Source organism: Anabrus simplex, chromosome 5 (genome assembly GCF_040414725.1).
Source record: "Anabrus simplex isolate iqAnaSimp1 chromosome 5, ASM4041472v1, whole genome shotgun sequence".
Lineage (NCBI taxonomy): Eukaryota > Metazoa > Arthropoda > Insecta > Orthoptera > Tettigoniidae > Anabrus > Anabrus simplex.
Genome location: NC_090269.1, coordinates 197,387,453 through 197,403,301, shown reverse-complemented (window position 1 = coordinate 197,403,301; position 15,849 = coordinate 197,387,453). Strand labels below are relative to the sequence as shown.

The following is a 15,849-nucleotide window of genomic DNA, read 5'->3' as shown; positions in this document are numbered from 1 at the left end:
AATATCCTGGACGGATTTTGTAACAAATAATGACGTGTTAAGGAGAGCTAGAGGGGAGCGTGAGTTGTAAACATAATCAAAATCAGGAAAGCAGCTTATTTAGGCAATGTTCTACGAGTAAGAAGGTACGGGCTTCTACACCTTATACACTGACTGACAGTGACAATGCAACACCAAGGAGGAGTGGTTCGAAAGGGATGAAAGTTGGGGAAAAAAAACAGAGACGGCACGGATGAATAATTGATGTTTATTTCAAACCGATATGCAGGTTACACAATGCGCACGGCATCGACTCAGTAGGATGTAGGACCAACGCGAGCGGCGATGCACGCCGAAACACGTCGAGGTACAGAGTCAATAAGAGTGCGGATGGTGTCCTGAGGGATGGTTCTCCATTCTCTGTCAACCATTTGCCACAGTTGGTCGTCCGTACGAGGCTGGGGCAGAGTTTGCAAACGGCGTCCAATGAGATCGCACACGTGTTCGATTGGTGAGAGATCCGGAGAGTACGCTGGCCACGGAAGCATCTGTACACCTCGTAGAGCCTGTTGGGAGATGCGAGCAGTGTGTGGGCGGGCATTATCCTGCTGAAACAGAGCATTGGGCAGCCCCTGAAGGTACGGGAGTGCCACCGGCCGCAGCACATGCTGCACGTAGCGGTGGGCATTTAACGTGCCTTGAATACGCACTAGAGGTGACGTGGAATCATACGCAATAGCGCCCCAAACCATGATGCCGCGTTGTCTAGCGGTAGGGCGCTCCACAGTTACTGCCGGATTTGACCTTTCTCCACGCCGACGCCACACTCGCCTGCGGTGACTATCACTGACAGAACAGAAGCGTGACTCATCGGAGAACACGACGTTCCGCCATTCCCTCATCCAAGTCGCTCTAGCCCGGCACCATGCCAGGCGTGCACGTCTATGCTGTGGAGTCAATGGTAGTCTTCTGAGCGGACGCCGGGAGTGCAGGCCTCCTTCAACCAATCGACGGGAAATTGTTCTGGTCGATATTGGAACAGCCAGGGTGTCTTGCACATGCTGAAGAATGGCGGTTGACGTGGCGTGCGGGGCTGCCACCGCTTGGCGACGGATGCGCCGATCCTCGCGTGCTGACGTCACTCGGGCTGCGCCTGGACCCCTCGCACGTGCCACATGTCCCTGCGCCAACCATGTTCGCCACAGGCGCTGCACCGTGGACACATCCCTATGGGTATCGGCTGCGATTTGACGAAGCGACCAACCTGCCCTTCTCAGCCCGATCACCATACCCCTCGTAAAGTCGTCTGTCTGCTGGAAATGCCTCCGTTGACGGCGGCCTGGCATTCTTAGCTATACACGTGTCCTGTGGCACACGACAACACGTTCTACAATGACTGTCGGCTGAGAAATCACGGTACGAAGTGGGCCATTCGCCAACGCCGTGTCCCATTTATCGTTCGCTACGTGCGCAGCACAGCGGCGCATTTCACATCATGAGCATACCTCAGTGACGTCAGTCTACCCTGCAATTGGCATAAAGTTCTGACCACTCCTTCTTGGTGTTGCATTTGCTCTGTCAGTCAGTGTATTACAAGGTAGGACAGAAGGCAAGCGAGGAGCTGGTAGACTACCGATGTCGTGGCTCCAAAACATCAAAGACTAGACTTACATCAACAACACCGAACAACTCTTTAAGTTATCTAAAGAAAGAACAGGTTTCCCCAGCGTGATAGCGAACGTCTGGGGGACTGGATATGACACTTGAAGAAGGAATTCCTAATACTCACAGCTGGGGCGTTGTGCATGTGGTGAAACGCTAGCCTATCAATATTAACGGGAAGTAGTATATCTTACACCGTACAAAGACATTTACATCGATATGGAGTTAGTGCTTAATCACAGGCCAGTGACTGCTACACGGTCGGAATGAAGTCGCTCCGGTCCTTTATTCGCGTTGTATTCCACGGATGAGAACCCCGTATCAATAGGGAAGCAAGGGAAATAGTCTCCAAGTCTTTATCAGGAAATGTACCCGGACAGGCGACATCGGACTGCAAGGACTTTCCTCAGTGTTGAAGGACATTTACGAACAATAAGAGTACTTCAGAAGATACCATCTGTCTCAGATGTTAACGTTTGGCGAGAAAGAGGACTCTATTCTGGACACAGTTTTGCAATACGAGTACATGGGTAGTTGCACAAAAGGTGAACATCAGCCAGGCTTCAGTACTCCGGATACTGCATGTACAACAATATCACCCCTACCATCTACTGATAAACAAAGAGCTTCACGGGGTGGATATCGAATTTTAAATGCATTTCTGTCAGTGTCTGTCGGCAAATCATGCATATGCGGCAGCATTCATCTACACATCCAACTTAATATCTTATTTTTCCCACAATAATTCTGTTGATATGTTCTTTATTCAAAGGCAAGGTTTAGATCCAATGCAGCATTGCTGGCCACACCACTGTCTTGCACACTGTCGTAACACTATAAATATGTCAAGACGGTAAATCTTATGTCTCTTAAACTGAAGTGTATATTTCTTGCTGTGGGTGACGGAAGTGATCGCCAAGGTACTAGTGGCTATGAGAATAACAATGGTAAGGATCTTAACACCACGAATAAATATTTCAAGACAGTAGCTCTAACATCTCCTAACCCGACTTGTCTGTTTCTTGTTGTAGGTGATGGAAGTAATAACGACGGTGGTAATGGCTCTGACGATCACGGTAAGGATCTTAACACTATGAATACATATTTCAAGACGGTAACTCTGTCGCGTACATACAAGTGAGGTATTACACGACAGTAGTTGCACGATCAGGGAAATTAAATTAAGCAAAGCAATTACCAAGATTTTCCCAAGAGAATATCGTAGCAAGGCATGGAAACCGTTAGGCTTAAAGAGGTCGAGTAGATTAGACGAGAAATAATACTTACTGACTGAAACAATAATTCTTGTTTAAGTTACACACAACTTTAATGACTGAAAATTCATTAATTGTGATAAAAAATCAAGTTAAAATTCAGTTAGGCAAAAATTAAAAAGGAATTAAATTAATCATAGAACTTTCAAATTCATTAAAATTAAAATCAGGAAAAGAAAAGGGAAAAGAAATACAATCTGAGTTCACAAACCAGTCCCCTGTAGAAATCCTCAATGAGGATAAATTAGGAAATACAACTTTAAAGAAATTAACGAAAGAACGACGTTCTTAACTGAACACTTAACCCCAAAACGAGTTTTCACACAATACCGTTTTCGAGAGTGAAAAATGTTTCTTAAGAACCACTTCAACTGCAGTAGCATGGGAAATACGCAGAGCACAAGTTCAACATGAACAAACTTTAGGAATGGGGTAATTAAAATACATGTGACCAACAGGTACAAAGTCAAATATAATCCAGAACTAAATATTAATAGTTTACAACCGCCAAGCATACGGAGAAATGAAGATGCCTTACTGGTTCACATCTACCCCGAAGAACAAATTCCAACAATCTCTCATGGCGCACGTCAGCTGTCATCACATAACAAAGCACAGAGACGGCAAATATTAAAATATGATACAGAGAACGCCCACCCACATATAAATATTGCTACCATGGCTACCAGGTCACGTGACCAACCCAAACATAATGGCTACCCATCCAGAAAGGATAAATACACAGCAGAATTAGCCATAAGAAACAATTTTCGGCTCATAATCACTTCCCTGATGGGGAGATTTAGACAATAAGATTTAACACGTCCTATTACACTACAAATAGTTACATTAAAGCCCCAACCAAAAGGTAGTTAATTCACAATATAAAATAACGATTACAGTCTTATTATAAATTCAGTTTCTTGTGCACTAAGGTGATTTGGATAGTAGAATATTATAGATTTAAGCAGTTCAATTAAGCAGGACGATTTTATGCAATTCACTCGATAACCTTCAATCATCCGATTTGCTCCTCACATCGTTTGATATCCGGGTTAAACATGAACTGGATGCTTACTTACAGATTATTTAAAAAGTTGTAGAAAAAGGAATGGAAGGCGATGAGGTCATCGCCACTCGATGACATGATCACCCAGGCTCAAATAAAACCATCATGTTTTCTTCTTCCACCCTTAATACAAGTAAAAATCCACCAGCAATAGCAGAAGTAGTTCAGTCGTGTATCACTTTCCAAAACAAAAACACGACTTCCATTGTCGTTCGTGCATGGAGAAAAAAAAAAGTTGAATTCAGTTCCGTCGTTGTTGCTAGATGGCAGTACAATCTCGACAGCACGCCTACTGAATGCTAGCGCTACTGTGGCAAACCGTGCAATTTTTAACTTGCAGCATAAAACACTTCCAGTCAAATTCCGATGAGCCGAAATAATCATGATAATAAGTTTTGATCAAAAGGTAACTCGATAAGTGCCCAAGTACATTACAATACATATGCCAAATCCGTTGCAACTCTAACATCTCCTAACCAGACTTGTCTGTTTCTTGTTGTAGATGATGGAAGTAAGCACCGCGGTGGTAGCTCTGACAATAACGGTAAGTTTCTTAACACTACGAATAAATCTTTCAAGACGGTAACTCTAACATCTCCTAACACGACTTGTCTGTTTCTTGTTGTAGATGGTGGAAGTAAGCACCGCGGTGGTAGCTCTGACAATAACGGTAAGTTTCTTAACACTACGAATAAATATTTCAAGACGGTAACTCTAACATCTCCTAACACGACTTGTCTGTTTCTTGTTGTAGATGGTGGAAGTAAGCACCGCGGTGGTAGCTCTGACAATAACGGTAAGGTTCTTAACACTACGAATAAATATTTCAAGACGGTAACTCTAACATCTCCTAACACGACTTGTCTGTTTCTTGTTGTAGATGGTGGAAGTAAGCACCGCGGTGGTAGCTCTGACAATAACGGTAAGGTTCTTAACACTACGAATAAATATTTCAAGACGGTAACTCTAACATCTCCTAACACGACTTGTCTGTTTCTTGTTGTAGATGGTGGAAGTAAGCACCGCGGTGGTAGCTCTGACAATAACGGTAAGTTTCTTAACACTACGAATAAATATTTCAAGACGGTAACTCTAACATCTCCTAACACGACTTGTCTGTTTCTTGTTGTAGATGGTGGAAGTAAGCACCGCGGTGGTAGCTCTGACAATAACGGTAAGTTTCTTAACACTACGAATAAATCTTTCAAGACGGTAACTCTAACATCTCCTAACACGACTTGTCTGTTTCTTGTTGTAGATGGTGGAAGTGGACATACTGGTGGCTCTGACAATAACGGTAAGGTTCTTAACACTACGAATAAATATTTGAAGACGGTAACTCTAACATCTCCTAACACGACTTGTCTGTTTCTTGTTGTAGATGGTGGAAGTAAGCACCGCGGTGGTAGCTCTGACAATAACGGTAAGTTTCTTAACACTACGAATAAATCTTTCAAGACGGTAACTCTAACATCTCCTAACACGACTTGTCTGTTTCTTGTTGTAAGTGGTGGAAGTGGACATGCTGGTGGCTCTCACAATAACGGTAAGGTTCTTAACACTACGAATAAATGTTTCAAGACGATCACTCTAACAATAACGGTAAGGAAACATTACGAATAAATAGAGTAAATGTCTCAAGAGGATAACTTGTGGAACTGATCACTACTATACTCGTTGGAATGAAGGAACTATCGCCTATCAGGAAAAATAAATTATGGACCAATATATATGATAGAAGAGTCATAGTTGTCGATTAATAGAAACGTAAATTCGCTATCAATCAATCAATCACTACTTATATGCATTTAGGACAGTTACCCAGGTGGCATATTCTCTATCTGTTGTTTTTCTAGCCTTTTTTTTAAATGATTTGAAGGAATTGGAAATTAATTGAACATCGCCCTTGGTAATTTCTTCCCATCCCTAACTCTCCTTCCTACAAATGAATATTTTCCCCAATTTGTCCTCTTGAATTCCAACATTATCTTCATCTTGTAATCTTTCCTACACTTCAAGACACCACTCAAACTTATTCGTCTACTAATGCCATTCCACGCCATCTCTCCACTGATAGCTCGGAACTAGTGGTGGGATATTCGATTCTTTTTACAGAATCGGTTCTTTTGATTTTGTTCACGTCACTGAATCGATACAGTGAGCCGATTCACGGCTGACTAGAATTATCGATCCTATTGCATATGTGTAGTGTGTACTGATAAGAGAGCAGCAACAACGTTCAATGCTTGCTGCTGCCACCTTGTCTTCATTCTATGAACTGATTTCCTATGCGTCATCTAGCTTTCAGATTCTCGTTTCTCCTGCAGCCACTTCTTCGCAACATGTTTTAATGTTATAAAGCCTTCCCCCGACAGTGAGACCTCCATTAAATAAGTATAAGGAGTCATTTGAAAAATATTTGTACACACAAGCATCATTGATCTGTGTTATAGCTGCCGCCCAGGTGGGAGATTCCCTATCAATTGTTTGCCTACTATTTTCTTAAATGTTTTCAAAAAACTTGGAAATTTCATTATATTCTCGGTAAGTACATAATACGAAATAAATAAATTAAAAATTGAAATGCAGGAAAAAATCGTAGCTGTGCAATACTATACACGCTTATTACAGCACAAAACTTACGTAGTAAATACTAATAATAATAATAATAATAATAATAATAATAATAATAATAATAATAATAATAATAATAATAATAATAATAATAATAATAATAATAATAATAATAATAATAATAATAATAATTTATATAACTCCAAATCTTATACACTACCTCATGGTTTTCCACTGTTCTCTGAAAGATTTAAAAATACCTATGTCCACAATAACTAGCCTACATATTAAATATAAATCAAATAAATTGCTTTACGTTGTATCGACACAGATAGGTCTTATGAGACAGGAAAGGTATAGAATTGGTAAAGAAGTGGCCGTGGCCTTAATTAAGGTACAGCACCAGCATTTGCCTGGTGTGAAAATAGGAAACCACGGAAAACCATCTTAATGGCTGACGACCGTAGGATTCGAACTCATCATTCCCCAACTGCAAGCTGATTGCTATGCGACCCTAAACGCACGGCCAACTAGCTCAGTCGTCTTTGAAATATCTTTTTCTATCAGCGGAGGGTTTTTCAAATCGTCATATTTTGTATAGGCTACTGGAGATATACACCTACTCACCTACTCACTGTCCACGTACACCGGTGATCTCGTGATTCGATTATTGAATTATTGTGCAACGATGCGACATTCGAACTGAGGGAATACCGAGCGGTTCTTTCCGATATAAAACAGACAATTTCGAGTGGCCATGAGCATGACTCATAGTCATAGGGTAGACTAAATAATAATGTTACAGGCTTTACGTCCCACTAACTAATTTTTACGGTTTTCGGAGACGCCGAGGTACAGGAATTCAGTCCCACAGTTCTTTTACGTGCCAGTAAATCTACCGAAACAAGGCTGATGTATTTGAGCACCTTCAAATACCACCTGACTGAGTCAGGATTGAACCTGGCAAGTTGGGGTCAGAAGACCAGGTCTCAGCCGTCTGAGCCACTCAGCCACGCGGGTAGGGTAAAGTGCTGAGTTTAATTAATTGTCGAATGCCAACTAGATATAATATTACTGCTTGATTAAACTAATACGGTAAATAGAATAACATAATAGCCTATTTACAAGCTAGGTACTTTAGAATTATATTTTGACTACCTTTCTAACACTGCAAATAAACCCGCCTATTATTTCGTGGATATTATTTTCAAATGAGCTGAGCGCGAGAGCCCGTTATAGCGAACAATTCTTTCAGTGTGCCATAGTTCTGCATGTTTCGCTGCAGCGGATGTTCGGCTCCCCGCAGATGTCCAGTGTCTCGCTAGTGAGCCGTGTGTGTATTGTGTCTCACTGATCCGTGAGTGCGCACTGTCTACTGCGAGTCAGCTGAATCGTGTGCCGTGAGCTAGCCGTTGCTGTGAATCGATTCACTTGGACATTTGAATGAATCGATACATTGCTTCGAATCATACACTCAGTAGCCAACACTACTCGGAACGTACCACTTAGTCGAGCAGCTCGTCTTCGTTCTCCCAAGTCTTCCCAGCCCCAACTTTGCAACGTTTTTGACTAGATGCACTGTATATAATAGTTTTCGACGTTCAAGGTTTTCTCTTTACCCGTCTCATTGTCTGTAATTAGCGTACCTCGAACTCTCTTGGCCATCTCATATTCCTCATTATTCGAATCTTCATTGTATTCATACATACATTATCATTATAGACCGTTATACCTTTCAGCGATCAGTCTGCAAGCCTCTGTGAATTTACTAAACGTCGCCACAATCCTCTATGTGCAACTAGTGCTGGGCCTCATTTAGTTCTATACCTCTTATCTTTAAATTGTTAGAAACCGAGTCTAACCATCGTCGTCTTGGTCTCCCTCTACTTCTCTTACCCTCCATAACAGAGTCCATTATTCTCGTAGGTAACCCATCCTCGTCAATTCGTTTCACATGACCCTACAGCCGAAGCCGGTTTATGCGTACAGCTTCATCCATCGAGTTCATTCCTAACTTAGCCGTTATCTCCACATTCCGAGCACCCTCCTGCCATTGTCCCCATCTGTTTGTACCAGCAATCATTCTCGCTACTTTCATGTCTGTTACTTCTAATTTACGAATAAGATATCTGAGTACACCCAGCTTTCGCTCCCGTAAAGCAAAGTTGGTCTGAAAAGAGACCGATGTAAAGATAGTTTCGTTTGGGAGCAGACTTCCTTCATACTGAACACTGTTGATCGCAACTGCGAGCTCACTGCATTACCTTTATTACACCTTGATTCAATCTCACTTACTATATTACCATCCTGTCTCCATTGTTTTATCCGGAAAAGTTATTTGTCAGGATAAGGAATGCTTTTGGATCGATTTTTGTCATCTGTAAACAAGAAATAAGAAATGTACGAGTGCGATTATTCACCTTGCGTGTATCTCCTAGCTCTGTTTGACTCTGGCCGAAAGACTACACGAGTGTCTTTTCTATCCTTCCCCGGCTTCGCCTGTCAAAATTCACCTTCATCAGTTTCTGACAAGGTCCCTTGTGAGTGTTGTAAAGCACCGACCGAGTTGGCCGTGCAGTTAGAGTCACGCAGCTTTGAGCTTGCATTCGGGAGATGGTGGGTTCGAATCCCATCGTCGGCAGCCCTGAATATAGTTTCCAATTTTCACACCAGGCAAATGCTGGGGCATCTGTGTTTCCTAATGTCGAAATTGCACTGAGAGTGTTCATGTACATGGCGCTAACCAACTGTGCAGGAGAACGTTCATTTTCAAGACTGACACTTATAAAAACAATCAGTTTCAATAGGACAGCGCTGTATGAAATTGTTTTCACTCATGTGTACGGAAAATGCTATCCTGAAGACCATTGACTGATTCCAATAATGAAGGAATTCTCTGGAAAGAAATTTCGTAAATTTCGTTGTGTTGAAGACTTGATCAATAATTTTGGCACACTAGCATATTCACCAATGACTTAGAAGACATAATATTGTGTAGTCGATATACTTTGGCCTTGTGGAAGGCTCCTCATGGAGGATGTTGTATTAATTAATAACTGATGGTGATTCCATAACGTGGGTTTGTTTTATCTCTTTCAGTATGATTTACTAATCAAATACCAATTTGTGTTGATTTAAAATAATTTCAAGGCTCATGCCTTATTGTCCAAACGTTTGTATTTATTAATATTTGCTTTTCAACATGTCTGTTAAATGTAAAGAGAATTAATTTTTTGGTGGTACCAATGTAAACCCTAGTCTATTTCTTGTTGTAGATAAAGCAGGTGATCGCAACGAAAAAGGTGAAGGATCTAGTGACTCTGGGAAGAGCAAAGGTAAGAATTATAATCTAATTACGTCTTAAGTAAGTAAATAACATGCCCAGTCTATATAGGAAGAGAATCAAAGCTGTCAATTGTGAATTGTCAGAACTGTTAATTCCCTATATTTTTTGTAACCTGAGCAATTACTGAGTTTGACGAGATCATTCTCAAGTGTACAGTGCTCATTGTTTATAAAAGTACTTCGGGACAAACCGTTAAGTTGTGTTAAATTACTGAAAACCCGGAGTATTAGAGCCGATCTGCGAAGACGTGGGATAAAGGAGACGAGCTGCTTGACTAAGTGATATGTTCCGAACTGTCAGTGGAGAGATGGCGTGGAATAATATTAGTAGACGAATACATTTGAGTAGTGTCTTTAAAAGTAGGAATGATCACAATAAGAAGATAAAGTTGGAATTCAAGAGGACAAATTGGGGCAAATATTCGTTTATAGAAAAAGGAGTCAGGGATTGGAATAATCTACCACGGGAGATGTTCAACAAATTTCTAAATTCTTTGCAGTTACTTAAGAAAATACTAAGTAAACAACTGATAGAGAATTTGCCACCTGGGCGACTGCTTTAAATGGAGATCAATGGTGATTGATTGATTGATTGACTGATTGATTGATTGATTGATGATCTGGAGGTTAAAATAGAAGAACCAGGCGAATTGGCCGTGCGGTCAGGGGCGCGGAGCTGTGAGCTCGCCCGGGACAACACTAGCGGCAGCCCTGATTATGTTTTTCCGTGGTTCCCCATTTACACACCAGTAAGTAAGTCTAAGTAAGGCCACGACCCACTCCTACTCCTTTCCTATCCCATCGTCACCGTAAGACCTATCTGTGTCAGTGCGATGTAAAGCAAATAATAAAAAAAGGAAGGATCGAAGTAACAACAGTAAACAAAATTTTCTCCTTCCATGTAAGCTTTTGGTTATGGTTCATGGTGTGGGTTACTCTAGTCACGTCCTATTTCGTGAACCATGGGCAACGGTTGAGTGGCCTAGTAAGTGGTCCTGAGAGTCAGGACACCAGTTGCTATGGAATGGGAGTGGGCATCTCGGACATATACTGAGTCATGGCCCTCCTTGTGCTCAGGCGGCTAGGACTATACAATCCACCAGTGGTCCCTAACCCGTTAGAGGAGAGATCCTCACTTAGTCTATGTGTAAGTAGGCTAGCATCCTGCTTCATGAATTTACCGAGCTCAAGACCTTTTAAGCACACCTCGGACCTATGGGAGTAACGGATTCCTACTTCCATTTGACAGCCAGGGACTCCTTGGAAACAACTTGACGAACGAAATGGCATTCGATGGAGAGCTATCAATATTAAAGGGGCTTATGGAAGAAAGAAAGTAGAAATGGCTGCGTCAGGAAAGAGGATGCATCTGGGTGTGCTAGGAGTAAGTGACATTTGGGTAAGGGGAGATAACGAGGAAGAGATAGGAGATTATAAAGTGTACTTGACGGGTGTTAGAAAGGGAAGGGCAGAGTCTGGGATAGGGCTCTTTATCAGGAATACCATTGCACGCAACATAGTTTCTGTTAGGCACGTAAATGAGAGAATGATGAGGGTAGATTTGGAAGTTGGAGGAATTAGGACGAGAATTGTCTCTGTGTATTCACCATGTAAGGTTGCAGATGTGGATGAAGTTGACAAGTTTTATGAAGCATTGAGTGACATCGTAGTCGGGGTGAACAGTAAGGATAGGGTGGTGCTAGTGGGAGATTTCAATGCCAGAGTTGGAAATAGAACTGAAGGATACGAAAGGTGTTTGGTAAATGTGGGGAAGATATGGAAACTAATGGGAATGGGACGCGTTTGCTGGAATTCTGTGCTAGTATGGGTTTAGCAGTTACGAATACAGTCTTCAAGCATAACGATATTCACCGCTACACATGGGAGGCTAGGGGTACCAGATCCATAATGGACTATATCTTAACAGACTTCGAATTCAGGAAATCTGTTAGGAATGTACGAATTTTACGGGGATTTTTCGTTGATACAGACCATTATCTGATCTGTAGTGAACTCAGTATCCCTAGGCTTAAGGTAAAGAAAGTGAAATCTGTCTGCAAACGAATAAGGGTAGAAAATCTCCAGGACGAGGAAAGTAGACGGAAGTACATGGATATGATTAGTGAGAAGTTTCGAAGAGTAGACAGTAAGCAGGTTCAGGATATAGAAAGTGAATGGGTGGCATACAGGGATGCTGTAGTAGAAACAGCAAGGGAATGGCTAGGAACAACTGTGTGTAAAGATGGGAAAAGGCGAACATCTTGGTGGAATGATGAATTGAGAGCAGCTTGTAAACGTAAAAAGAAGGCTTATCAGAAATGGCTCCAAACAAGGGCCGAGACAGACAGGGAGTTGTATGTAGATGAAAGAAACAGAGCGAAACAGATAGTTGTTGAATCCAAAAAGAAGTCATGAATATCATTTACTCCTAGCACATCCAGATGCATCCTCTTTGCTGACTCAGCCAGTTCTACTTTCTTTCTTCCATAAGCCCCATTAAGATTGATATCTCCCCATCGAATTCCATTTCGTTCGCCAAGTTGTTTCCAAGGAGTCCCTCGCCTGTCAAATGGGAGTGGGACTCCGTTACTCCCATAGGTCCGAGGTGTGCTTAAAATGTTCTGAGCTCGGTCTATTCATGAAGCAGGATGCTACCCTACTTGCACATAGTCCAAGTGAGGATCGCTCCTCTAACGGGTTATGGACCACCGGTGGATTGTATAGTCCTAGCCGCCTGAGCACAAGGAGGGCCAGGACTCGGAATATGTCCGAGATGCCCACTCCCATTCCATAGCAACTGGTCTCCCGACTCTCAGGACCACTTACTAGGCCACTCAGCCGTTGCCCATGGTTCACGTACTAGGACGTGACTACAGTAACTCACAAACACGAACCACGAAACCTCTCGTAACAAAGAAATATTGTTTCGTGGCGTGTATGCTGTAGGTTGCATATTCTAACACGAGGTCGACGTAATTTCGCATTTAGGCTCAGAGACCCGCCTGTTATCTAAGGTGACACTCGCCCTGCTCATGAATAAGAGTTTACTTGAAATGAGTGGTTGTCGTTACGTCATACTTCGACGATAAATAGGCTAGTGATACAAGCAGCTTATAAACTGTCGTCGTGAGGCTGGGTCAGGCTCAAATCTAGCGTGGAACTGGAAATAAACTAGGGACCCTTTGTCCAGCCAGGAGCTATACTGGTAGGCACTGCTCTATACTTCCTCTGTGCTTTTTTAATACTTCTCTTGAGTTCAATATAACTTACACTAAACTTCCATTGCTGTATTTCAAATTTGTTTTCGATGATTCCTTTGTATTTTCAGGAAGTTTTAAATAAGGATTGTTAGAGGGAACTGATTATAAAACGATTCAGAGGAGTATTACTTATTTATTACAACGGTAGCTATTATCTTAGTGAAAAACTCATTTTGAAATTAACAAAACAGATACGTAGACCTTAGTTATTAGACTACTGGGTTACATCACAAGCAGCGTCTTGTTATTTGAAACGTATACAACTTTTACTTAGTTTGCATTTGTATTCGTCTACGTGATTAATATCAGGCAATGTTCATCTGTAATGTGGTCTCTCCGACTTCTGGCTCTGGAACATAGCGTGCTGAACTAGAAATTGGAAAGTGTGAAGTTTATATTCCTAAAGCACCATATGAACAACCGAGGATCAGCAATTTCTCATTTCAAAAGCTCTCGTAACAAAGAATTATTGTTTCGTGGTGGGTATAGTGTAGGTTCCGTATTCTAACGAGCGGTCGAACTTATATAAGCAGAGCAAGTTTCTTGCCAGGTTGTGTGGCTCAGGTGATAGGCGGCAAAGTACTGGCCTTCTGAACATTGTAGTGGCCAAACACATCACACTAGTCTCAGTTATTTCAGTAGCAAAAGAATGGGACAGAATTATAGTTCTTCAACAATTTCAAAAACTGTACAAGTTGTTAGTGGGACCTGAAACCAATGACATTACGGAACAGCAGTAATTCTCCTCGATAATGTGGAGACTGTGTTCCTGTAAATAATATAGTCGAAGTCTATGACTTTCCATCTATGGCTCTAATCGATACTTTCCTCCGTGTTTCCCACATCATATTACGAATTACTCCGTTTGCAGATTTCAGTTCATTAAAGTTACCTCTAAGACCAAGGGAAGAGTTGAATGGAGACAGTGAAATCAGAGACTTAAAGAAGGGGGTTCATATAGAAAATATACAATTATGAAAGGGAGAAGCGGGAAGAGCTTGTAACCTATACAACACCCGGGAAACAGGAATTGGAGTATGATGATGATGAGTTCATTAATTACATCTTATTGAGACTCATAGCTTGTGAGAAATTTGAAGAGCACAGGAACCACACTGAGTCTGGTGAAGTATCTACCTACTTTTAGTGGGATGTCTTCTTTTTCTTCAAATTTCATATTAGGATCCGTTTGCTAAATGCTGTTCGTTTCGGTACCAGGGATAATGAGGGCTGTGGTGCTTCTTCTGGCATTTCAATGTCACACTAACACATGCAGGTCTTGGCTATAGTGGGATGAGAAGTTGCAGCGTGCCCTGGTGTGAAATTGGAAAACCACGGGGCTTCCGAATAAGAAGCAGCCTCTCTAATCCTACACCACGGGGTTGGCAATCTATAAGGATGATCTACTGCCATATTCTTGTAGAGCCGTTATCGTCGTCTGTGGGTGGTGTGACACCTTCAAGCCTGGTTGTGCGGTTTTCGATTCCAATTCTTTCTTCGAAGGTTCCAATTCTTTTTCACAGTTTAAAGCCCAATATCCCCGCAGTTAGTGAGACGTGTGTGCTATTCTCTGTACCAAAGATGAGTTTGCATAACTTACTTTTGTCAGGTTTCTAGTGCATGACTAACTTCGATTAACTCATATCCTCATCCGAGCTCGAGGTATTGAGAATCTGTTTCATTATCTGACAGCCTGATTTTTACTGGAAGTTCTTCTTCTCCTTTAATGAACGTTAAGAGTGGTTGTTTGACCATCTAAAACAACTTTCATCACCAGCATTATAAACCTGGGGATCGAGTACTCCCTGCATCTCAAGCTGAACTGAGAACGGGTTCAAATTCAAGACGTGTCTTTCCATTACTTTCTCTTTAAATTCCAGACGAGTGAGAGGATGGCAGACTTCCTGACACATGCGCTGAATGGACGAATTGGTGTCATATATTTTTATACCTCCTCACGTGCTTTGGATTTTTGTAAAAGCATATTTCTTGTCTTATTGATTACTATAAGTTTGTTAGATATATACTTCGCTAAACAACTTCCGATGTTCTATAATGTCAAGAACTGACTAACAGCTTTTAGAACAATATTATCACTGAAACTAACTCTAAATGCAATGAAATGTACAGTACCACATTATTAACAAATTGTAAGTTTTTTTGCTACGGGCTTTACGTCGCACCGACACAGATAGGTCTTATGGCGACGATGGGATAGGAAGGGCCTAGGAGATGGAAGGAAGCGGCCGTGGCCTTAATTAAGGTACAGCCCCAGCATTTGCCTGGTGTGAAAATGGGAAACCACGGAAAACCATCTTCAGGGCTGCCGACAGTGTAAGTGAAACTCCCTGTATTAACTGATCAAGAAATCTCGGTTATGCCTGTACCTTTTGTGTCAGGAATTATACCTATAATATTATTGTTCATCCCATCCGTTTGATTCCTGTTATTGGAACCTACAAGCTTGTAGTTTTAAATGACTGCTGATATCGTTATCCTAGCTACAGGACCTCCAGTTTTACGTGGAATACGAACCACAGGAACATGAGTTTTCATTTCTAAAAATTTCACTTTCATTAATCAGGATTCGAACCATGGCTACCTTGATGAGAAGCCAGTGACTATGCAACCCGGCTATCACGCTCCATATTCCTATTTTAATTTGAACTAACAGTCCATGGATTAA

At 41.7% G+C, this 15,849-nt stretch overlaps 1 long non-coding RNA gene across 3 annotated transcripts in view; it reads left to right on the top strand.

Annotated features, from left to right (window-relative positions):
• The first annotated feature begins 5,235 nt into the window (after window positions 1-5,235).
• Window positions 5,236-15,849, top strand: part of LOC136874760 (uncharacterized) — a 51,170-nt gene continuing 40,556 nt past the window's right edge. Inside the window, exons 1-2 of one of the 3 annotated variants that reach the window (XR_011018268.1) lie at window positions 5,236-5,281; window positions 9,834-9,893. This is a non-coding gene — a long non-coding RNA (uncharacterized lncRNA). Of the gene's footprint in view, window positions 5,282-5,392; window positions 5,408-9,833; window positions 9,894-15,849 lie in introns of those variants that run through there. The other 2 variants (XR_011018267.1, XR_011018269.1) reach the window with 2 other exon arrangements.